Source organism: Entelurus aequoreus, linkage group LG22 (genome assembly GCF_033978785.1).
Source record: "Entelurus aequoreus isolate RoL-2023_Sb linkage group LG22, RoL_Eaeq_v1.1, whole genome shotgun sequence".
Taxonomy (NCBI): Eukaryota; Metazoa; Chordata; class Actinopteri; order Syngnathiformes; family Syngnathidae; genus Entelurus; species Entelurus aequoreus.
The window spans coordinates 9,859,538-9,886,267 of record NC_084752.1 but is presented as its reverse complement, the minus strand read 5'-3'; the positions used below and the strand labels follow the sequence as shown (position 1 = coordinate 9,886,267).

The following is a 26,730-nucleotide window of genomic DNA, read 5'->3' as shown; positions in this document are numbered from 1 at the left end:
AGTTGTATTGCGCGCAGGACATAGATGTTTTTTCAACTTTATTTTGTAATTGCAGTTGTTCACATTCACTCACAATCACGCATACGTCCACACGGAAGTAATACAAATAACGATTTTCAAAACAAAAGCAGCACCGTTGTATTGCACACTCGACATAGATACTTTTTAAAATTTATTTTGTAATTTATAATTGGCCTCACGCGGGCCGGACAGGGACGCACAAAGGGCCGGATGCGGCCCGTGAGCCGCAGAATGCCCAGGTCTGTGATAAAACCTTGTCTAGTTGAGGAAATTTCATTTGATAAGTCACATCCTGGCCAACTGAGTAAGTTTCTGTTTAAATATAAATGTAAAAATGTTTTTACTAGTCGGATACTAGTATATTTTTTCAGAATCAGAATCAGAAGTACTTTGTTAATCCCTGAGGGGAAATTATGATTTTCAGCACAATCCCATTCAAGATCAGACAAACATTACAGGGAGACAGAACAGGATCGCTGACGGGTCTGCCGACTTCTGGCGGCCCTTACAAAAAAGGTGAGAAACAGGTTAACACTGGGGAGGGAGGCGTGAGAAAAAAAAAAATCAGTCTAAGCCTGGGCCCCTAGAGAGGGGTGCAGACTGAGGCCAAGGAAAAAAACAACCTCATAGCCATAGCACACATAAACGTGTCTAAGAGGGAAACATCAAAGAACACAAAGGACATTAAAGACATTAAAAGAGCACAGCTGATGCAACCAGCTGCCACTCAGCAGTGCCACTTCTACACACAGCCACAAAAGTAAAACAAACAAAAAAATGTTTACCATATACATTGCGCACACACGATTGCACCATGCATAGACAAGCAATCAAACAAAAACATAATTTCAACACCCACACACACTTTTGTGGCCTCTGCGGTGTTCCACGCCATCGTCTGCTGGGGTGGGGGGAGCATGGAGCAGGAGCAGACCCAACAAAGAAACCAAGAGAGCCGACTCCACCCTTGACTGCCCACTAACTCTCGACCAGTGTCCAGTCTGCATGGATGAGCGAGGATACGTCCAAGGAGACTGAGGCGTCCGATACCTGCTCATTCAGCCAAGACATCGTGAAGCTTGTCCGTCCCGTCTCCGCAGCCCTGTCTTTTCATCCGCATCTCCTCCAGTCTCTCCAAACGGACTCTGGTGTGGCAGAGACCCAGCAGCTGGTCTCCACGACCAAAAGGCTCCCGGTAGGCAGATCCAAAAGCCCACAAAAAAGCACCGCAGAAGTCACGAAAGTGCCACCCCTTGTCGCACAGCCCCAGAGGGTCCCGAAAAAAACCCCCACATGAAAACAAGAGGGAAACACCAGGAACACAAAAGGATGACACAAGACCAGAGAGGTCCTGCCACCAGCAGCCACTACTGCGGCGCCATCTTCGGTGTATATTTTGGTGCCAATACAACTTTTTCAATCAATCAATCAATCCAAGTTTAGTTATATAGCCCTAAATCACCAGTGTCTCAAAGGGCTGCACAAGCCACAACGACATCCTCAGCTCAGATCCCACATCAGGGCAAGAAAAAAACTCAACCCAATGGGATGACAATGAGAAACCTTGGAGGGCATAATAATTCCGTCAGTAATTCAATTACTTTTTTTGGGGGTAAAGTAATGGGTAACTATAATACATTACTTTTTAAAAGTAATTTTCAGAACATTGCATCTGAAAAAAACTGCAAAAAGGGGAAACTGCAAATTTGATGTATGTTTGACAACTTCTTCCACTTATGTGTCTGTGTAAGAGGTAAAAATGCACTTTATTAATATTTCAGAATGTTTTTATTTTGTTATTGAAATATTGTGTTTGTGTGAATTTATACTCTAAAAAAAGTTATTTATTTGTGTTGATTGTTATTTTATTTGACTCCTTCCTGTCATGGCATACCGTCAGGCTTCCGTAGTTTCCTCTAGCTTCTGTAGCTCCTCCCTTTCCTCCTCACTTCCTGCTTGCGATGCTGAAGTGTCCAAATTGGTGTCGTGCTGCGTTTTCTAACAAAAAGGAACGGTTTATTTTTGTAATTCTTGCCGTATATTGTTTACTTTTTATGTACCCTTAAGATATGTTTGTGTTATTTTAACCGCAATTTTGAGCGCTACAAGCGTTGTGTTTGAGTGACGGTGTTGGCGCGGTTTGTTTGAAGCCGTCCTCTTTCATGTCACGTGACGACCACGCCGCCTGCGTCCTGTTGGTAAAAAATTATGTTTTCTATGTGTATAAAAAGTATGTTTTCTATGTGTGTAAAAAGTATGTTTTATATGTGTAGGAAGCAGGGCGGTACAAGGAGTCACAGAGAAGGAGTTTTTGTGAGTTCTACTTCATTTTTAGATACTGTAAATGTGCCTGTTGTCTTGCTTTTATTTAACTCTTTCTCCACGCAGTTCTTTATTTTGGCCGCTAGTCGGCAGTGTTTACTTTTTGCATCTTATAATGAGTCAATGCTGTAACATGATAGACTTAAGACTTAGACAAACTTTAATGATCCACAAGGGAAATTTTCCACACAATGCATGCAAAGGATGAAAAGGACACAAGGGCACAGAAAGAGGGCGAAAACAAACCAAAAGGTATAAAGTAGACTAAAAATGTACTATAGTAGCAATATAAAATATAGCATATATGTAATATTTACATATTATATATATACACAGTATATAATATATACTGATATATATTTTTATATAATATATACAACATATAACAAATCCCAATTACCATGTACAATATTCCAGTATATGTAACAGCTACAGCAAAAAAAAAAAGGGGAGCATAAAATAAAGAGTAGAAAATATACATTATAGACAAAGAAAGGTATCTAACATAGAAGCGGTCAGTTAATAGACAAATATCTTGCTGTGTAAATATAACATAAGGAATATGATGATAGTGTGTTTTTTTTTTTTAATGTTAAACTTTGACTTCGCTGCTTGCGATGCAGAGGAAGCAGAGCGGTACAAGGAGTCAGAGAAGGAGTTTGTGATTTTCAGAATAGTGTGATCACTGTCTACAAACTCATCACAAGTCCAGACCCGTCACATCTTTTTTTTAAAAAAAATGTTAAGGTAAACAAACAACAAAACAGGAAGAAAGTAAACAGGAAACAAAGAAGGTAAACAAACAACAATTTAAAAAACAAAACAATAATAAACTAGATGAGGCCATTCCTGAAGGAATTGCGTGTGAATGCTCCAAAGCTGAAGTTTTAAATCCTGGAATTAAAAAAGTAGAGCACACAATTCCCAAACAGGCTGACAATTTTGAAGGTGGAATGGTTTGAATCAGAGGGAAAATGTGGGGGTTGGGGAACTTTGAAGAATTTCCCATTGATTTCAATGGGAATTTCCCAAAAATTTTGGAATTTTTTAAAAAGTGGTGAAAAACGTTAATGTTCTGAATGAGTTGAAATGGTTGGTGTTGGAACTTTTCAAATCTGTTGAGAAATGTAGAAGTAGTAACATGTTGAATTGAGAAACTGGTATTCTGGAATTTTGGGAAAACCGGGAATTTTTCCAATTCATAAAACAACTTTGTTTTTTGTCCCGATTAAGAGGAATGTTTTGACAGTGGAACGGTTGAAATGCGTTGGAAAATGTGGGAGGAGTAGTCGCCAGAATAAAGGGTGGAAATAGGGCTTTGAAAAACCAGGAATTCTGAAAAATCCTGGATTTTATTTTAAATTGTGAAAAAAGGAAGTTTAAATTTCCAGAATGGTGGAATGTGTTGATGGTGGAATGGTTTTAATCGGTTGAAAAATGTGGAAATGGTGGAAGTTTGAAAAAGGGCCAATTCATTTTGAATGGGAAAAATGTCCCGGAAAACCTGGAATTCTGGGAAACCTGGGAATTTTTGGAATTTGTCAAGGGAAAGCCCGCGATTCCCGAATAGGCTGAACAGTTTGAAATTGGAACGATTTGAATCGGATGAAAAATGCTTTGGAGCATTCACACAACAAAAAGGTAAACAAAAAAAGAAGCTATTCCGCCATGACTCTTTTACAGCTTCCTACACATTATTACCACTAGGGGGCAGCGTCTCTCTAATGTGGTTAGCACTTTAAAGAGATTTGTCATCTACACCCACACATCATGCAGGAAGGAAGTATTTCATGGTAAATATCCTCAGTGTGTATTTGTGTGTCACATCTTTAGGAAAGTATGATTAGTCTTCATCCGCGTGTGTCTCACATAATTGTTGTGCTAAACCTGAGCCGTAATGTCGCCATCGTGGGATGAATAAAGTCCAACCTGTCCTTTTCAATGGCAATAAAAACTATTCTGATTCTGTATGCGTGCACGAGGGCTGCCATGGTGGAGGAGAGCAGTACCCTGACACACACACACACACACACTCACACACATACTGGTTATTATTTGGAATGGGGACCAAGTTTTTGATCATGACTTGTGGGGACCACCCTTTCTACAGGTTGTGGAGGCATACAATTTTTTTGGTATAATGGCCACTGCCTAGTTAGCTCATACACGTCTTTAAATCTCTGGATTGATGAAGTAATGTGCTGATCATTCTTACTTGGGTCCCTGGGGAAAAATAGTTAATATGGTTCATGGGGACCAAATTTGAAATAATTTTGCATAATTCACACACATTTCTACTTGACTACGGAGGACCATTTAAAAATTAAAAATAAATAAAAAGTTCAAGTGCTCAAAGTGCAAATGTCTCACACTCAAACTAACCAGTAAACATGTTTTATGGGCCAAAGCTTAAAAATCACTTAGGCATCTTCAGAATAGATCTGACTATCATTTAAAAAGGTTTCCCTTTAGGGGACCTGTTTTTTTGTCCCCATACCATCAGAGGTCCCCTAAAGGTGACTGTGTAATTAGAGCAATGTCCCCATTAAGTAACCGTTGCCAGAACACACACACACACACACACACACAAAGGGTAATTAGTTGAGCATATGTTTGCTGCCACAAAGTATTACACATAGAAAGTCAGAACATAGAAACAAGAGAATGCTGTCAGCTGGGATCAGACCTTGAAAAATCATCAAAGCAGTTTGATTGCTACTGAAAGGTAACTTGCGTGATTAAAATGTAATTAAAAATGGTGATTTTAATTGAAAAACATTCATTGTAATTTCAAATGTTTATCTACATCAGGGGTAGCTTACATCCACATCAATTATAATGAATACATACAACACGTATTGTGCACCAAATACTGTTTAATTAGTTTTTATTTTATTTTGTTTATTTTTTTGTAAACACCTGCTTTTTTAAGTCCAAGCCTCTCACTAGGAAAGTGGGTAAGATGAGACATACAAATGGAAAACAGGCATAGCGGAGACGACGTACGTAATGCAGAAATACGACAGAGCCCAGGGAGGCCGTCAAGTCGGATCCTGCACCCAGCGAGAGGACGGAGTTTTTGGGTTATCTACACCGACAGTTCCTCCTGGTCCCCCACTGATAAACACGTACACTGCGCCTGCTCCCTGCAGGGGTCACACAGACACACCTTTGCTATCTTCAGCAGTCCATCCATGTTCTACTTTATTCAAGTTACACCTTTACTATCTTTACATCCATGTTATACTTCATCCTAGTAACATGTTTATAATCTTCACATCCACGTTATACTACATCCTAGTAACACCTTTACCATCTTCACATCCATGTTATACTACATCCTAGTAACACCTTTACACTCTTCACATCCATGTTATACTTCATCCTAGTAACATGTTTATAATCTTCACATCCACGTTATACTACATCCTAGTAACACCTTTACCATCTTCACATTCATGTTATACTACATCCTAGTAACACCTTTACAATCTTCACATCCATTTTTCTACTACATCCTAGCAATGCCTGTATAATCTTCACATCCATGTTCTATTACATTCTAGTAACACCTTTACAATCTTCACATCCATGTTATACTACATCCTAGTAACACCTGTATAATCTTCACATCCATGTTCTACTACATTCTAGTAACACCTTTACAATCTTCACATCCATGTTCTACTACATCCTAGTAACACCTGTATAATCTTCACATCCATGTTCTACTACATCCAAGCTGGTCTTCACCATCTTGACAGCCATGGTCTACTTCATTGTTGTCGCACCTTTACCATCTTTATGTTCTACTCCATTTTAGTCGCACCTTTACTATCTTCATTACAGTGTTCTACTTCACCCTAGATCAGGGGTGTAAACGTAAGGCCCGCGGGCCGTATCAGGCCTGCAAACAGGTATTATTCGGGCCGCGAGATGCGTTTGCTAAGTATAAAAATGTGCCGAAATTTTTAAAACTACTATTTTTAAAGAAACTGCTGTTCTAAATGTGTCCACTAGATGTCGCAATAGGAAATATTTGTATCTATGTAGATTATGCTACACATGTAAAAAAAAAAAAAAAAATCCAGTGCAAAAGTTGAGGAAAATGAGCAAACTACATAAATAACATCCTGTAATTTGATTTTGATATCATTTTTTTATCTTGACAGATTGAAAATTAACACCAATGAGTTGACTGATGAACATAATCACATAATTTATTCAGACAGTATAAATAATGATTAATAAAGATACAATACTTTTAACCGCAACATGTAAGTGTAAAAAAAACCCAATGATTATGATTTGTACATTTTCAGAATGTGCTTGTTCTATTTTTAAACTAAGAAAACAATCTGAAGTTGTCTTTATTTTTAAGTTATCGTGCCGTGATTTTACAAGTCCGGCCCATTTGGGAGTAGATTTTTCTCCATTTGGCCCCCGATCTAAAATGAGTTTGACACCCCTGCTCTAGATTATCTTTAACATCTTCACATCCATGTTCTACTTCACAGGTGTCAGACTCAGCACATCAAAATTGGATCAACAACAGTTCTTTGCAATCTCATTAATGCCAAAGAAATGGCCGACTCAAATTTTTGGGACACGATAAAGGCTTAAATAATTTCAAACACATATCGTTACAATAACCAAAAATATAAGTGTTTGTCATACATGTAGACCAGGGGTGGGCAATTCATTTTTACCGGGGGCCGCATGAGCAACCCGAGCACTGCTGGAGGGCCACACCAACAATATTTCAATTAAATTTTGCTCAAATTATTTTTTTTAAACTGTAAGATAAATAATAATAATTTCATTTAACCTAACTTAACTTTATACAAAAGCAGGTTTCTTTTGATGGTTTTATTTTTAACACTGTCTTACACAACACTTCCTGATGTATAATACAATGCAAAAATGTCAATTTCGGTCACTTTATCCTGCATCCTCTTTAAAAGTCCAACATTTTTCCCGGTCAGATTTGGACAACCATCTGTTGTCACACCTGCCAGCTTGTCCCATTTCAGCCCTAACATGTCCAAACATGCATTTACCTATGTGAACAAGTCATTACCTGTGGTTGTCTCTTTAATTGACTGCATGGCTGCCAGCTCCTCTGTGATTTGAAAGTCTGCAGTTATCCCACGTAAAAAGATGAGCAGCTGGGCGGTGTCACGTACATCGCAGCTCTCATCCAAAGCCAGCGAAAAACAGTCAAAGTCGTCCGTTCTGTTCTTCAGCTGAAGCTCCAAGTTTCCAGCGATGGTCTCAACCCGCCTCGTTACAGTGCGTCGGGAGAGTGACACGTTCTCAAATGCGCCCCTCTTCTCCGGGCATATCAGCGCAACAGAGTCCAATAAGCACTCCTTAATAAACTCTCCGTCAGAAAACGCCTTACTTTTTCTGGCAATTTTGTGAGAAATGACGAAACTTGTCCTGACAGCTGCATCTCTGGGGGTGTGAATTTTGGCAAAAAGTCCTTGTTGGGTTTGCAGTTTTACCATCAACGCATCAGCCTCCCTTGCGGGCGCTTCATCAGACATATTCCGGTATTTTTCCTCGTGCTTCGTCGTGTAGTGGCGATTCAAATTATATTCTTTAAACACAGGAACCTGTGTACCACAAATTAAGCACACAGCTTTACCTTTAATTTATGTAAATAAATACTTGGCAGTCCATGTCTTGTTGAAAACACGCCATTTGTCATCAACTTTTCTCTTTTTAGCGTCTCATCACTTGTTGCTGTGCACCTTCACTCACAGGTTACACACAGACATATGCCCATAAATAACACTTTTCAAAATAAAAGCAGCACAGTTGTATTGCACGCACGACATAGATGTTTTTTTAAATTCATTTTGTAATTTGTGATTGCCGCTGTTCACATTCACTCACAATCGCGCACAATAGTCCACACGGAAGTAATACAAATAATGCTTTTCAAAACAAAAGCAGCACGGTTGTATTGCACACTCGAAATAGATACTTTTTAAAATGTATTTTGTAATTTATGATGGGCCTCACGCGGGCCGGACAGGGACGCACAAAGGGCCGGATGTGGCCCGCGGGCCGTAGAATGCCCAGGTCTGGGTTAGAGTGTCCGCCCTGAGATCGGTAGGTTGTGAGTTCAAACCTCGGCCGAGTCATACCAAAGACTACAAAAATGGAACCCATTACTTCCCTGCTTGGCACTCGGCATCAAGGGTTGGAATTGGGGGTTAAATCACCAAAAATTATTCCCGGGCGCGGCCACCGCTGCTGCCCACTGCTCCCCTCACATCCCAGGGGGTGAACAAGGGGATGGGTCAAATGCAGAGGACACATTTCACCACACCTAGTGTGTGTGTGACAATCATTGGTACTTTAATTTAACAAAATACAGTAGTAGTAGTTTGGAAATCGAGTTTCCACCGTATATTTCTACACAAATACCATGTAAATAGACAATATTAGGTCATATTTTTTTTTACTAAAGTTTAAGTAAATGAAATACAAAGCAGTAGTATGCAAAAACGATATGATTTATAAACAAAGTGTACTGGATTTTACATAAAAAGTCAGCGTCCAACAGTCAGAAAGTCAAAATGATTAATTCATGAAGGTCAGGTTGAGTGTTTATGGTTCATTTCAGCTGTAAATAGCTGTCAGTGTTTATCTCAAGGTTGTCACGATTGGTATAACTGGTGGACTCAAATGCAGAGACGACCGGCAGAATCAAAGTCCAAGAGTTTTTTTATTGAAAAACCAAGAGGGAAAGGAGTGAGCTTGTAGTTCTTGGCTTTTGTGGTCCAGGAGAGCAGGCTAAGGCTAGCAGGCTAAGGCTAGCAGGCTGAGGCAGGCACACACTGTAGGTAGAGTACTGAATGCAGAGGAAAACGGGGGTAGGTTGAGGAGTAAAAAACACAAAAACAGCAGATCAGCAAGATCATAAAAAATGCTACAATTCTAGGAAAAACTGGCTAGAAGCGTTACCGCGTGTACAACTGTGAATGATCTGATGATCGAGCAGAATGAAGTCCAAACATATGTATATAGGCTGCAGGTGATGAGTTGATGGCAGGCAGGTGAGTTGATTAGGGAGCTGGGATCAGTCGTGCCAGACTTAGAGCTGGGGCCAAGCCTACGCCCAAAACAGAAACAAACAGAGTTGGAAGAGGCAAAGCTCATGTGATTGTATTTGTATCCCACATTTAATATCTGATATCAAACAATGTGCTTCAACACCTTCTTTGTTGTAATTTGAAAACACCATATGCTTATACCGTTCCTTAGAATGGCTTATGAACTTGATTCCATATACAATGTAAATATAAATACTAAATGATTTTATTGTTGTCTATAGAAGGTTTTTTCTACTTTTAGATTCAGTTTGTTCCGAAAATTGTATTTTTCTTCTTATTAATCAGAATGAATGTATATTACATTATTACTGCTTACTTTATACTTAATCTGTACCATTTAAAAATGTACAAGATTTATGAATTTCATTATTTTACATTTGATTAAAAAAAGGATTGTGTTTGTTCTATCCAGCTTCGAACCTTTTTGAAGTAGTGTTATCGAATAAAGTGTACTTTTATAATTTTTTCCCATATTTCTACAGAATACTTCAACAATGTACTACGGAGTATCTCATATTTGATTCAGAATGTATTTTGCTTCATTCAATATTTCAATATTTCTTGCCACTTGTATTGATAATATCAATATTTACATGTTTGCTGTCCAAGAAAGTGATGGAAGATGAAGACACTCTCAAAACTACTTTTAAGTGTGTGTGTGCGTGCGTGTGTGTGTGAAATGATGACACTTGTGAGAGTGCATGTTGACGACACAGCTGATTGTCTTAATTGTGTTGATATTTAATCCGTGTGTGAAAGTTTAGCCTGAGTGTGTTTTTGTGGAATATTTATCATAATCCATTTCTCCCCTGCAGCTTTGTCTTATCACCACACTTCCAACCAGCTGACGATCCTGAAATGACGCAAACGTTTCACTTTCATCTTCATGTGTCTGCAGGTTATGACTTTTTTTCTTTCGTCATGTTTTGACCTTTTGCTACCACTTTTCTACTTTCTTGTTTTTCTACTTTCTCGGTCTGTGTACCTTCCGTTCATTCTAGTTCCAATTCTGAAACGCAAATTAAGGCCGTTTTTCGATTTTTATTATATATGGCAGATTTTAAAATAAACAAAAAAGGGTTGATTTTCATGAAAATATAGCCATAAAATTTGATATTGTGCTGTTTTCCTTTTATGGATTTTTATTTTTCCAGATAAACACAAAAATCAAAAAAAATGTTCATCCAAAATGCAAAAATGCGTGTTTATCTGTGTGATGTCAAATTGAACCGGAAGCAGTATTTTAGCTTTTCCTTCACATTTACATTGTTTTTAGCATAACGCTAATACCTTCGTTCAGCAGTTGTCATTTAAAAAAAGTTTCATTGAATAATTTTGTTTCAGAAATAAAAATAGTAAAAATGGCCCAAAATGAGTTTTTTGATTTGTATTTGAGAATTCAAAATCAAATGAACACGGACCTGGAACACATTTTAAAACAATTTTTTAAATATTTTTTACAAATTTTTAAAACATAACAATATTATAATTTACAGTAAAAAAATATTTTTGTTTTTGTTTTTTACTAAAACGACATTGTAAAAAAAAAAAAAAAAAGTTTAAGTGTAATTAAATGCCCAAAATCCCATTCCATGTCATTTTTAATTGATTTAAAATAGTTTAAAAATTTTTTTAAATTTTGTTATCAAAAGACACAATTCAATTCGGTCTGTTCATTTTTTAATTTTTTTGTAATTTTTTTTACAATTTTTTAAAACATAATATAATAATTTACAATAAAAAAATACATATTTCTTAGTTTTTTACTAAAACATTGTAAAAAAACAAACAAAAAAACACACATTTTCTGTTTAAGTGTAATTAAATGCCCAAAATTCCATTCCATGTAATTTTTAATTGATTTAAAATAGTTTTTAAAAAAAATGTTTATTTTATTATGAAAAGACGCAATTCAATTAGGTCTGTGTACCTCCGTTCATTCACTTTCCAATTCTCAAATGCAGATCAAAAAACAAAATTTGGGCCATTTTTTCTATTTTTATTTCTGAAACAAACTACTTAATGAGACTTTTTTTAAAACGACAATAGGACTTCTGCTGAACAAAGATGTTAGCGTTATGCTAAAAACATGCTAAACGCGAAGTAAAAGCTAAAATACTGCTTCCGGTTCAATTTGTCATCACACAGAAAAACACGCAATTTTGGATGAACATAAATTGGATTTTTGTGTTTGTCTGGAAAAATACAAATTCATAAAAGGAAAACAGCACAAAATATAATTTTATGACAATATTTGAATGAAAATCAACCCTTTTTTGTTTGTTTTAAAATCTGCCATATATAATAAAAATTGAAAAACGACCTTAATTTTTATTTTTAATTTTTAAATTTTTTAGAATGTATTAATCAAACAAAACAATACACAGCAATACCATAACGATGCAATCCAATTCCAAAACCAAACCCGACCCAGCAACACTCAGAACTGCAATAAACAGAGCAATTGAGAGGAGACACAAACATGACACAGAACAATCTAAAAGTAGTGAAACAAAAATGAATATTGTCAACAACAGTCTCAATATTAGTAACAATTTCAACATAGTGATTAAAAATCCCTCATTGACATTATCATTACAGACATTAATAAAACATTTTTTAAAACAAATAAAAAAATGAACAATAGTGTCACAGTGGCTTGCATCGCATCTCAAGCTTGACAACACATTGTGTCCAATATTTTCCACAAAGATAAAATAAGTCATATTTTTGGTTCATTTAATAGTTAATACAAATTTAAATAATGGATCCAATATTCCAATATATGACTCATTATTATCTAAACTAAATGCAGTTTTTTCTACTGATATCATCTCCCTAGCTTGTGTATACCAGTCAGTATGTGTTGGACTATCAACATCTATCCATTTTTTTAAAATGACCCTTTTTGTTATTATGCATATTGAAAGAAATGCATTTTTACTCTTTGATGACATGTTACTAAATTGATGGAGATCCCCAAGAATACAAGTTTGCAGTGTCATTGGGATGTTTATATTAAGGAATGTGATTGCTTCTTTTGTTGTTTTCAACCATAACTCTTTTATTCTCTGTCATTCCCACAATAAATGAACAAGACTTGCCTCAGCTGCACGACAAAACACAATTTGGTTTTCTGATTTGTGCTTCAGAATTGGAAATAGAATGAACGGAAGGTACGGACCCTTCTTGTTTTTCTCCTCTCGTTTTTCATTCTTCCACTTCCTCATTTTTATATTTTCTCGTGTTCTTGTTTTCTCTTTTTTCTGATTTTTTTTTTCTTGTTCTCAACTTTTTTTTCTTGTTTTTCATTTTCTAGTTTTCCTTTTCTCTGTTTTCTACCCTGTGTTTTTTGTACTTTCTGTTTTACAACTTTCTTGTTTTTTTTCCCACTTGTATTCCTACCTTTCTTGTTTTATTTTTCCTTGTTCTTCCACTTTCTTGTTTTTCTACTTTTAAAATGGAAAACGAATCACAATCCTTTCTTCGATTTCATTAATGTGTTTGGAATTCGAAACTATTGCGCATGCAAAATGTCTCTTTTCATTATACTTGTCAATGAGCGACCCAGAACAACAACAGAAGAAGAAGAACAGGTGTTGTCAAAAGGCGTTTTGTCACAGGCAAAATTTCCCTTCAATTTTTTGGGTTTTCCAGAGACATGGAAAGTGACACAATAGTATTCACGTGCAGCTGTGACTGGAGAAAATATGCAGCATTTTTAGGTAACATAATGTTAGCCTGTTCGTTAGCTCCTCTGCTAGCTGAGTCACAACAATTGAACTTCTATGTCTGGGCTATTACTTGAGGTTGAACTGTATTTTAGTAACTTTAAGAAATGAAAAAATACTCACGCAGTACTTTGGAAAAGTCATAAGTTTGTGGGAAAAAGTCGCAAGGTTTGGGTGTAAAAGTCATACAAATTTGAAGAAAAAAGTCCATCCACCCATCCATTTTGTACCGCTTGTCCCTTTCGGGGTCGCGGGGGGTGCTGGAGCCTAACCAGCTGCATTTGGGCGGAAGGCGGGGTACGCCCTGGACAAGTTGCCACCTCGAGAAGAAAAAATAAATAAAGTCAATATTTTACATTTAATTTTTATGGGGCTAGTCTGACGTGACTGATGTGACCATGGCTTGTAAATATGCGATGTAAGTACAGTACAGCAATAAGTTGAAAATGAGCCCTTAAATTTCTTCAATTTGACCTTGAAAATGTGTGATTGATTGATTGATTGAAGCTTTTATTAGTAGATTGCACAGTACAGTACATATTCCGTACAATTGACCACTAAATGGTAACACCCGAATAGGTTTTTCAACCTGTTTAAGTCGTGGTCATGTATGTGTATGAAACCTTCATATTGCATTGGCTTGGATTTGTGAAAGATTCCTGTTCGTGTTACTTTAAGTAAATTGCATTTTTCATTCTGTCTGATGAAACAGGCCAGTACGTTACAGAGGATGCAAGCACAGCCATTTTTTTCCGAATTCAACGGGGCGTTTTTCCACCTTCAATCTTTCCAGTCGTATGCACTAGGAGGTCCATGGAGAGCTGAAGCAAAGTCAGTAATCAATAATCCGAGGACCTTCACCCACTGACTGAGTCTCGTCATCTGCTTCTTCATCTTCATTGTCTACAGAAAGTGCATCTTCACATGGAACTTATGGCAGGTGAAATCATGCCACACGTTCATATATTGTTGATCCTTGCTGCTAAAATGTAATCCCGGGATAGTTTTATCTACTTTAAAGCACTTAGGCAGGGTCCTACTTTCAATAGGACACGGAAGATTTAATCGTGTGACTATTTCATTTGCATTTTCACCTCACACAGAAGAAGTGATTTCTATTTAGATAACGCTTTTTTCTCGAGAAAATCAAAGCGCTTTGTATAGTGAAACCCACTATCTACATTTAAAGCAGGTTGTGAAGCAGGGGTGGCCACACTTTTTCTGCAGGCGAGCTACTTTTCAATTGACCAAGTGGAGGGGATCTACCTCATTCATTTATATTTATTTATGAAAGAGACATTTTTGTTAAGTTAAAGGTGTTTAATGATAATACAAGCATGTTTAACATTAAAATCCCTTTCTTTCATGAAGACCAGAATATAAGTTGGTGTATTACCTAGGGATGATGTTTGATAGGAAATTATCGAGTTCGAGCCCATTATCGAATCCTCTTATCGAACCGATTCCTTATCGATTGCAGATAGGTTGCTGTATATGGAAAAATTTGGTTTAGCAAAAGCTCACTTTTATTTTATAAGAAAAATAAAATAAATAAATAAATATTGACTGTTACCCCCCTAAAAAAATTAAAAAACATAAATATTGACTGTTGTTACCCAAAGTATATTAAGTGGGATTTTTCAGAAAAACAAATATATACAGTAACACAAAAACAACCTGTCTCTGTGATCACTATAGGTGTATAAATAATAATATAGTGTTAAATAAAATCTGTCCCTTGGGCACAAAACTGAAAATAATACAGCTCTCCAAAAAGTGCACTTCTGCTGCTATTGGAACATACTAACTACACACACTATGACACTAAGAACACCACAGTCATCAATCAACAATTCTTCTTCCCTTACATGAGAGCTAAGCCTGGCAATAATTGCATATCGCCTGTTCTGCCCTCACTATATGTGTTGAGGTTATACAGCTTGGCAGACAGCTAACAAACAATCCAAGACGTCTAATAAAGTTCCAAAGCAGATTAATCCATTTAGGCTCTTTATTGTTGTTGATCTTGCTTTGTCTTCTCCTATCTTTACTTTTGTCTTGCACTGGACTGTTATTTAGGTTTTTTTTAAAACTGAAATACACAGAATGACAAATGTATAAGCTATGTGATTCAATTAACATATTGAAATGTAATACACAATATGTAAATATTAGCTTCACACAAATATACAGTACTATCATCAAACAAATACTTCTGAGTGTTGAAACTATTTCGATGATGGAAATATACGACTGGCAGCCATTTTAAGTCCTCGAAACATCCATTGAAACAGTGCACAAAAATCGTTTTTCAATAGACATCTTACTATCAAATTGAAACCAGTCCACCTTAATATTGAGTTAAATAAACAAGTTAAACGGTTTACTTACAGATTTATCTTTTCCAAGGCTTGTAGGAGCTAACACAACTTGTCTACTTCTCAATTGTCTCATGAACTGAACTGACCCGCCAACCCGGAAGTGCCCAAACTAATGACGAGTAGTATTTTCATATCGCCACAAGGTGTCAGTAAGAGTACAATCAAATGGGCATAACATTGCGTCCCACAGGGCAATTCCTGTGGGAAGGGATTCGTTCTCAGGGATTCGAATAAAGAACCAACTCTTCTCTTTACTATAGTGGTCTCGATATCGGGTACCGGTTCTCAAAAAGGGATTCGAGTCTGAGGACTCCGTTCTTTTCTTATCGAACAACAGGGAAAACCGGTTTCGAGCATCATCCCTACCTAGGAGTCTGGCTTGACTGTGAACTTAACTTGAAATTACATATTGACTTTATCATTAAGAGAACATACTCCTGCCTAATGCCACTATACAGATCATCAAACTGTTTTACATTTCAAGTCAGAAGGGAAATCATCTCTCAACTTATTTGACCAATTATTGACTATGCGGACGTTGTTTATTTTAATACCTATGATATACACCTTAAACCTCTTAATGTTTTGTGTAACACCCTGTGTAGATGTCCAAACCCCGTTTCCATATGAGTTGGGAAATTGTGTTGGATGTAAATATAAACGGAATACAATGATTTGCAAATCATTTTCAACCCATATTCAGTTGAATATGCTACAAAGACAACATATTTGATGTTCAAACTGATACTTTTTTTTTTTTTCAAATAATCATTAACTTTAGAATTTGATGCCAGCAACACGTGACAAAGAAGTTGGGAAAGGTGGCAATAAATACTGATAAAGTTGAGGAATGCTCATCAAACACTTATTTGGAACATCCCACAGGTGAACAGGCAAATTGGGAACAGGTGGGTGCCATGATTTGGTATAAAAGTAGATTCCATGAAATGCTCAGTCATTCACAAGCAAGGATGGGGCGAGGGTCACCACGTTGTTAACAAATGCGTGAGCAAATTGTTGAACAGTTTAAGAAAAACCTTACTCAACTAGCTATTGCAAGGAGTTTAGGGATTTCACCATCTACGCTCCGTAATATCATCAAAGGGTTCAGAGAATCTGGAGAAATCACTGCACGTAAGCAGCTAAGCCCGTGACCTTCGATCCCTCAGGCTGTACTGCATCAACAAGCGACATCAGTGTGTAAAGGATATCACTACATGGGCTCAGCAACACTTCAGAAACCCACTGTCAGTAACTACGGTTGGTCGCTACATCTGTAAGTGCAAGTTAAAACTCTCCTATGTAAGGCGAAAACCGTTTATCAACAACACCCAGAAACGCCGTCTGCTTCGCTGGGCCTGAGCTCATCTAAGATGGACTGATACAAAGTGGAAAAGTGTTCTGTGGTCTGACGAGTCCACATTTCAAATTGTTTTTGGAAACTGTGGACGTCGTGTCCTCCGGACCAAAGAGCAAAAGAACCATCCGGATTGTTCTAGGCGCAAAGTTCAAAAGCCAGCATCTGTGATGGTATGGGGGTGTATTAGTGCCCAAGGCATGGATAACTTACACATCTGTGAAGGCGCCATTAATGCTGAAAGGTACATACAGATTTTGGAGCAACATATGTTGCCATCCAAGCAACGTTACCATGGACGCCCCTGCTTATTTCAGCAAGACAATGCCAAGCCACATGTTACATCAACGTGGCTTCATAGTAAAAGAGTGCGGGTACTAGACTGGCCTGCCTGTAGTCCAAACCTGTCTCCCATTGAAAATGTGTGGCGCATTATGAAGCCTAAAATACCACAACGGAGACCCCCGGACTGTTGAACAACTTAAGCTGTACATCAAGCAAGAATGGGAAACAATTCCACCTGAGAAGCTTAAAAAATGTGTCTCCTCAGTTCCCAAATGTTTACTGAGTGTTGTTAAAAGGAAAGGCCATGTAACACAGTGGTGAACATGCCCTTCCTTAACTACTTTGGCACGTGTTGCAGCCATGAAATTCTAAGTTAATTATTATTTGCAAAAAAAAAAAAAAGTTTATGAGTTTGAACATCAAATATGTTGTCTTTGTAGTGCATTCAACTGAATATGGGTTGAAAAGGATTTGCAAATCATTGTATTCCGTTTATATTTACATCTAACACAATTTCCCAACTCATATGGAAACAGGGTTTGTACATTTATTTTATTTACTAAATATTGTACATTCTGAGAGAGTTGTGTGAGCTGAGAGGTATCTGAGCAAAAATAGTCTTTAATGATTGTCTGTAATTGTTTGTTGTGTAACTTGTCCTGTGTTGTACTGTGTTGTGTTCATTTGAAATGTCTTTGGCCCCCCTTGAAAACGAGATGCTGCATCTCAAGGGGTTTTCCATTAATTAAATTCAAATTGAATTCAAGTTGAAAAGGATATCCCAAAAATCATTGTATTCTGTTTTTATTTACGAATTACACAACGCGCCAACTTCACTGGTTTTGGGGTTTGTAGTATCCACTGTAGTTCATCTGCATAAACCAATAGCACAACAGTCCAAACACCACACACTGAAAAGTCACACAGCCTGTCCATCGGCAATGGCAGCATCAATTGTAGGGTCGAACAATTGTTTCCGTAGTGGTTCATTTTTTATGATAGACATTTTTTCTTGCACCACACTTGCCCCGCTGAGATCTCTCGGCCAGCGTAACGTAGCATTCATTTCTAATAACCCCCATCTTGTTCCAAACTGGGTCTTTCAATCTTCAAACTCATTAAAAGTCATCTCTTTGCTGTTACATTTCTGTTTTTCTCATGTGTGCTTTTCCTGGCCACCCTGCTCCTGTTCTGGTCTCTCTGTCTCTCCCCAGTTGTCATGGCAGCCCAGGAAGGCGGGAAGGCTTGAACGCACTTCTAGTGATTGCACACACCTGTCCCTTGCTGGTTCTTTCCTTCATTCCCTCCATGAATCCCGACCACGCCAACCTTCTTCCTGCCAAGTCTCGAGCAAGTATTTTCTCTTTGCTGTTTCTTCGGATACTTTGTTTTTGTGCTCAGTCTTTTTACCCGCCTTCCTACGAAATATGTGTCGGGTCACCTGTGCGTCATCCCGGGGGTATTTTTTTGATATTTTTCCCATGTTTGCTCTCCCTGGGAGATCACATGGGTCCAAACTGTGAACCGGAAATCGAGAAAACAGTTTTTCCATTGTTTTAATTCCCAATTTTGATTTTCAAACATCGATGAAAATCGATGACAGAAAACGCATAACAATCTGTTTGAATTTTTCATTATAAAACAAAAATGGGGAAAAAATAATTGATAATTTTTCTATTTTAAAACAAAACGGATGGCCATGAAGTACACAACTACTTTTTCCACTCTTGTTTTTCCATTCTCTTCTTGGTCCGTGTACCTTTCGTTCGTTCGTTTTGTCAATATAAAACTAACGCTAAGAAAACAAGTCATTTTTTTTAATATACAGTTTATTTTTCCAATTTTGTACACAATTGGAAAACGGACATAACGGATAGAGGGCATTTAAACTCGTTTTTGCAAATTTGAGGCATCAAATTTACCTGGAAGTAGAAATCCGTAGACTTGGGCTTGCAGGTAAACAAACAGACGAAGACAGGACTGATGGAGTTTTAAATAAAGTTAATGTCTTTATTTTAACCTAGCCAAACATGTCAGTGGTATGAAAATATACATTTTTTAAATATGTTTATGATAATTGCAATATTAGAAATTGCGCTGCCATTTCCTTATAAAGATATGCAAATAAACATCTTTTACCGGCCCGGTTCAGAGTGGTTTTAATTTCCTTTTTTCAAATATTTAACATTTGTCACTCAGTGATTCTAAATTCACTAATTATATGGTGCAACTGATTGGTAACACTCAAATTGGCCTGAGGTAGTCTTGGAAATTTGAAGAATATTTCCTTATCCATTTTCTAAATGTTGGGTTTGTAAACAAATATTGGGGGAAAAAACATGTTTGTAAGGCTTTTATTTTCAATTTTTTTGGTTTTATTTGAAAAATGGAATGAATGGAACACACAGACCCTCCTTTTTATACTTTTTTTTATTTTTTTTATACTGTTCTTCTACTTTCTCCTTTTTCTTGTGTTGTTTTTCCAATTTATTTGAGAACATGTCTGCAGAGAAAAAAAGACCGCGTTCAAAGTCAAGCAGCGAACTGTCAAGTATACATTTTTTTACTCCTTTGGGAAGACACGGTAACTTTGATCAATGACTTCCTGCATTGTTGATGTTTTATCTGCGTGTGCAGCCTGAGACGGAGCTGAGAATTGAGATGGAGATTGTTCAGGCATCAATAAAGCAGCTAAGACTCACCTGACACACCTGCTGTCCAAATCCTTATCAGTTCAGCAACAGGGGCCACATTTCAGATCATCATATTTATCCTGATCAATAAAAGTGTCTGCACAATCGTCTGCAAACACTGAACACCAACAAAGACTAAACAATACAGACAATTCAAACATACGGCCGCTGGGCCGGATCAGGGCCGCAAACGGGTTTTATCCGGCCCGTAAAATGAGATTGCTAAGTACAAAAATGAGCGGAAATTTTTTAAATGAAAAAAATTGCTATTCTAAATGTGTCCACTGGATGTCGCAATAGCAATTATTTGTATCCGCTGCCACGAGAGTGAGCATGACTACGTGTTTACGCTGTTTATTAGTGATAGTATACAAGATGTGGAGAGTTACTTTAATGCCATATTGTCAACGATGTATAGCGAAAACAGCCCCTCCCGCCCAGAAAGGAGCACAGCTGCTACTTCTAAACAGATAAGGAACTGGCCAAAACAGCTCTGTGAGCCGACAAACAGGAGCCCTTAAGACAAAACAAAGAGTTTACTAGCGGACATAAGATAAAAGTAAAGAGGTCACGAGAAGACACACTACATGGGAAAAGACAAGCTGCTTTAAACATCACTATGGATTAAGAAAGAACACTTAAAAATATCTCATTCTCACACTCCCTCTGAGGAACGCTGAAAGGTAAAAATAATAAAACATGAGTTGGAATATGGATAAAATACAAGTAAAAAGTATAAGGATACAAAATATTATAAAATAAATAAATAGAACCAAATAAAATCTTGCCTAACTAATAAGATAAAAAGTAAAGAATGATTTTAATTTTTTTTATTTTATTTTATTTTATTTTTTAAATTAATCAATCCAACAAAACAATACACAGCAATACCATAACAATGCAATCCAATTCCAAAACCAAACCTGACCCAGCAACACTCAGAACTGCAATAAACAGAGCAATTGAGAGGAGACACAAACATGACACAGAACAAACCAAAAGTCAATCAATCAATCAATCAATGTTTATTTATATAGCCCTAAATCACAAGTGTCTCAAAGGGCTGCACAAGCCACAACGACATCCTCGGTACAGAGCCCACATACGGGCAAGGAAAAACTCACCCCAGTGGGACGTCGGTGTGAATGACTATGAGAAACCTTGGAGAGGACCGCATATGTGGGCAACCCCCTCCCTCTAGGGGAGACCGAAAGCAATGGATGTCGAGTGGGTCTGACATAATATTGTGAAAGTCCAGTCCACAGTGGATCCAACACATCAGCGCAAGTCCAGTCCATAGTGGGGCCAGCAGGAAACCGTCCCGAGCGGAGACGGGTCAGCAGCGCAGACAAAATTTTTAGTGTAACAAAAATGAATATTATCAACAACAGTATCAATATTAGTTACAATTTCAACATAGCAGTGATTAAAAATCCCTCATTGACTTTATCATCAGACATTTATAAAATAAAATAAAAAAGAACAATAGTGTCACAGTGGCTTACACTTGCATCGCATCTCATAAGCTTGACAACACACTGTGTCCAATATTTTCACAAAGATAAAATAAGTCATATTTTTGGTTCATTTAATAGTTCAAACAAATGTACATTATTGCAATCAGTTGATAAAACATTGTCCTTTACAATTATAAAAGCTTTTTACAAAAATGTACTACTCTGCTTGCATGTCAGCAGACTGGGGTAGATCCTGCTGAAATCTATGTATTGAATGAATAGAGAATCCTTTTGAATCGGGAAAATATCGTTTTTGAATCGAGAATCGTGTTGAATTGGAAAAAAAAAATCGATTTTGAATCGAATCGTGACCCCAAGAATCGATATTGAATCGAATCGTGGGACACCCAAAGATTCGCAGCCCTAGTCATTTCCCTTCCAACCAAGCCGTAGACCAATCTCTTGTTGGCTCAAGATCACCACAATATTCTAATGATGGTGAAACAATGAGCATTGTTATCCCACCTGTCCATTTTCTACCGCTTGTCCCTCTCAGTGTCGCGTGGTGGCTGGAGCCGATCCCAGCTGGACAAGTTAGCACCTCTTCGCAGATAGACAGACAACGACATGCACTATAATATTACTGTTTATTTCACTAATTTGTATTTTATGAATACTTGTATAATATGTGTAGAGTCTGTATCCACTAATGCTGTTATATTGTTGTCTCCCTCTTCTTTGTCTTCTCTCTATCCCCTCCTGATCCAGTCCGGTTGCGCCATGAATATATCCAAACATTTAACAAAGTTAAACACAAATAATGCGATAGACTTCTCTTTTGTAAACTAAACCTGTGCTACTGCAGACACAATCATCTGACGTAACAATATGATGATATGCAACAGTATGACAGCTTGTAAAAAAAAAAAGACAAACCGCTTCATATGACATTTTACCACAAACATTTTTATTCCTTGTGAGAATAACAAGAGTATTCTCCCGAGTTTGTATTGATGACACAATACTGTGCATCAATACAATTGTGTTATTATGTTGTTAGTAATGTCTACCTTTGGAGCACCTTGGCTCTCAAGCTTCCACAATGTTAACTTGTCCCTTGTCCCCACATCTCATATTGACTCATCATAATGAAACACATTAAATGTGCATTCATGAACACATATGCATCATAGTGCATTGCGGCTCCATTACATGAAGTCAACAGTTATTGCTCTCGGAGTGCTGGAGCTTCTCTCAGTGCTGCACTCGCCAAAATAAATCATCTTCCAGCAAGACAAACAATATTTATGGCACTAATAAGTGTCTTTGATAACAGCATGCATGTTCAATATTGTTCTTCTATCCGTGGATGCTTTTGCATTTTTGGTTTAAGTTTGAAAAGAAGAAAAAAACATTAATTGCAAAATTATTTATGATTTACTACAGAGAATCTGCTTAAGATGACAACACATCAGCAAGTCCTGTTGGTCGTATTATTATTTTTATTACTTAAAAGTGCAATCAGACGTGGCTACAAAGTGAGTCAAAGAGAATGCATTAGGGCTGTGAATGTTTGGGTGTCCCACGATTCGATTCAATATCGATTCTTGGGGTCAATTCAACACGATTCTCGATTCAAAAACAATTTTTTTCCCGATTCAAAAGGATTCTCTATTCATTCAATACATAGGATTTCAGCAGGATCTACCCCAGTCTGCTGACATGCAAGCAGAGTAGTACATTTTTGTAGAAAGCTTTTATAATTTTAAAGGACAATGTTTTGTCAACTGATTGCAATAATGTAAATGTGTTTTAACTATTAAATCATGGGTGTCAAACTCTGGCACACGGGCCAAATTTGGCCCGCCGTGTAATTTCACTTGGCCCTTGAGGCGATATCAAATTAACACTAAAGCTGGCCCGCCGATCCTCCCGGGAGTCTTCCAAACGCCAGCCAGCCAGTCCCAACGAGTGCTGGCCCAGTCACATAACATGTGCGGCTTCTGCACGCACACACATTAGAATGCAACGCATACTTCATCAACAGCGATACAGGTTACACCATACTTGCCAACCTTGAGACCTCCAATATCGGGAGGTGGGGGCGGGGGGCGTGGTTATTTACAGCTAGAATTCACCAACTCGAGTATTTCATTATATATATATATATATGTATGAAATACTTGACTTTCAGTGAATTCTAGCTATATATATATATATTATATATATATATATATATATATATATATATATATATATATATATATATATATATATATTTATTTATTTATTTATTTATTTATTTATTTTATTTACATAGAAAAAGAAAAAAAAATACTTGAATTTCAGTGTTCCGGTGGCTATCCATTAGATGGCAGTATTGTCCTGTTTAACTTCTCCGTTCATGATGAGTATATCATTTCGGCCACCGTGTTCAATGGAGAAGTCTGTTCTACAAAATGTACAGGCAACATACACCTTTCCCTTCAAACTGTCCTGGATGAACTGAAATTCTTGTTTCCATTCGTTTTGGAACTTGCAAGCGTATTTCTTCATCTTGCTCGTCGACGGCGTCGCCATGTCTGTAATTTCCTCGTTCTTCTGCTTCGTCTCCTTGTTGTGTGCGCAGTTGTGCACTCTACTCTCTAAAAGCCCTAGATGTTATGACGTCATTGGGCAGGCAAGCTGTTTATATTGTGGGAAAGCGGACGTGAGAACAGGCTGTCCCCACTCAGTCTCTGGTCCGCATTGAGCTGGAGGGGGCGTGGCCTCCAGCTCCGGCTGAATACCGGGAGTTTGACGGGAGAAAATCTCTGCCGGGAGGTTGTCGGGAGAGGCGCTGAATACCGGGATTCTCCCGCTAAAAACGGGAGGGTTGGCAAGTATGGGTTACACTGAGGGTAGCCGAATAAAAAACTTTAACACTGTTAGAAATATGCGCCACACTGTGAATCCACACCAAACCAGAACCCTTTGCAGCACTAACTCTTCCGGGACGCTACAAGGTGTGTGTATGTGGGGGGGGGGAGGTTTGGTGGTAGCGGGGGGTGTATTTTGTAGCGTCCCGGAAGAGTTAGTGCTGCAAAGGATTCTGGGTATTTGTCCTGTTGTGTTTATGTTGTGTTACCGTGCGGATGTTCTCCCGAAATGTGTTTGTCATTCTTGTTTGGTGTGGATTCACAGTGTGGCGTATATTTCTAACAGTGTTAAAGTTTTTTATACTGGCACCCTCAGTGTAACCTGTACGGCTGTTGATGAAGTATGCGTTGCATTCGCTCGTGTGTGCGTACAGAAGCCGCACATATCTTGTGACTGGGTCTGAACGACGTTAGAATGGATGAAAAGCGGACACGACGATAGCTCGTAGAGTACATTAAAGGTTAATTTGTTCAACCTTGGCCCACGGCTTTGTTCAGTTTTAAATGTTGGCCCACTCTGTATTTGAGTTTGACACCCCTGTATTAAATGAACCAAAAATATGACTTATTTTATCTTTGTGAAAATATTGGACACAGTGTGTTGTCAAGCTTATGAGATGCGATGCAAGTGTAAGCCACTGTGACACTATTGTTCTTTTTTAATTTTTTTTATAAATGTCTAATGATAATGTCAATGAGGGATTTCTAATCACTGCTATGTTGAAATTGTAACTAATATTGATACTGTTGTTGATAATATTCATTTTTGTTTCACTACTTTTGGTTTGTTCTGTGTCGTGTTTGTGTCTCCTCTCAATTGCTCTGTTTATTGCAGTTCTGAGTGTTGCTGGGTCGGGTTTGGTTTTGGAATTGGATTGCATTGTTATGGTATTGCTGTGTATTGTTTTGTTGGATTGATTGATTAAAAAAAAAAATTTTTTTTTTTAAATACATTTTTTTAAAAATCGATTTAAAAAAAAAAATTGGAATCGATTCTGTATCGCACAAGGTGAGAATCGTGATTCAAATATACACTATACACATTTTTTCCCACCCCCCTAGTTATTCGTACTGTGTACATTTTCATAATGGGCTTGTTCTATTTTTGGCCCAAATAAGACAAAGAAAACAATGTGAAGTCGTCTTTATTTTTAAGATTTAATGCCATGTTACGGGCCGGACTGGTCTAAAGTAACAGTACTCTTACGTGAGTAGTCTACCATCGTTGGTGATGTTTGTATGGATGTGATGTCAACAAAGTCTCACTGGCTGAAGGAGAGCCGAGTCCCAGGTGGCGTTGCAGGGTCGATTTTTGCAGTCTATTATTTTTTTTTGGTTCTGGCGGGATAGATCTCATTCCCCTGCCTCTCACACACACACACACACACACACACAAACACCTTCCTCTTATCTCCCCGAATTGTTGAGGAGAGTAAATCTTGGTGTATTCCGACTGCGCGTGTTTTTACCAACATCTTTTTTTAAAGCTGAAATGTTGTTGGTTGAGTTTGTTTGGAACATAATAACATTTGAATAGGTCTTGTTTACAATTGAACATGTACTAAAGGGAGCAGGAAGAAGTCCAGCTAATTTAACACAACCACTTTTTCCTTTCACCTGAGTCACTAGTAAATATTTTCACCTCCTGTTTGAATTATTTTACTGAGAAATTGTAAATGTTTTTGTTTTGCAACATGACGTCTGTTTAAAATGTAATTTTTCCGTATCCGTTTTTTAATGACAAACTATTGTTAGCGGCCACGCTCTACCCGAGAATGCAGGATGAGAGAAGACGATATCTCCTCGAAATGAATCTTACCATGAATTCATTACGTGGACCCCGACCTAAAACAAGTTGAAAAACTTATTCGGGTGTTACCATTTAGTGGTCAATTGTTCGGAATATGTACCAAACCAATAAAAGTTTCAATCAATCAATCCTTATGTCTTGCAAGTATGGGAAAAATTAGTATATGTTTTGTTTAGTTCTACATGTGTTGTAATATTATTATCTTCAATTTTATTGCTTGCATGCTATTTGTGGTTATGTCAAAATCAATAAACACGAAATAGCACAAACACACAAAGTGTCATTTTGCAGAAATGGAAAATATCTAAAATCATCAAAATTCTCCTTATGCTTCTGGACTTGCGCTTTTTTGACAACTGCTTATGTCAACGTCAGTGAACAAACCTGAGGGATGTTTCCTCGACCTGAACTGTTAAAGAATACAAGGTAATAAAAAGTCCAGTTTTCTAATTTATTCTAAAAAAAATCAAAATACACGAAGACCAGGAAATATCAGGCTTTTTACGTAATCCAACTAACTGTAACTACCGTGTTTTTTGGACTATAAGGCGCACTTAAAGTCATTTAATTTTTTCAAAAATCGACAGTGCGCCTAATATACGGAATAATTACGGTTGTGCTTACCGAC

At 37.4% G+C, this 26,730-nt stretch overlaps 1 long non-coding RNA gene across 1 annotated transcript; it reads left to right on the top strand.

The window, feature by feature from the left end:
• Window positions 1-1,938: 1,938 nt before the first annotated feature.
• Window positions 1,939-19,921, top strand: LOC133639289 (uncharacterized). The gene is made up of 5 exons (XR_009823762.1): window positions 1,939-2,219; window positions 2,295-2,334; window positions 10,286-10,368; window positions 13,914-14,141; window positions 18,439-19,921. It is a non-coding gene; the product is annotated as an uncharacterized LOC133639289 (long non-coding RNA).
• The last annotated feature ends 6,809 nt before the right edge of the window (window positions 19,922-26,730 follow it).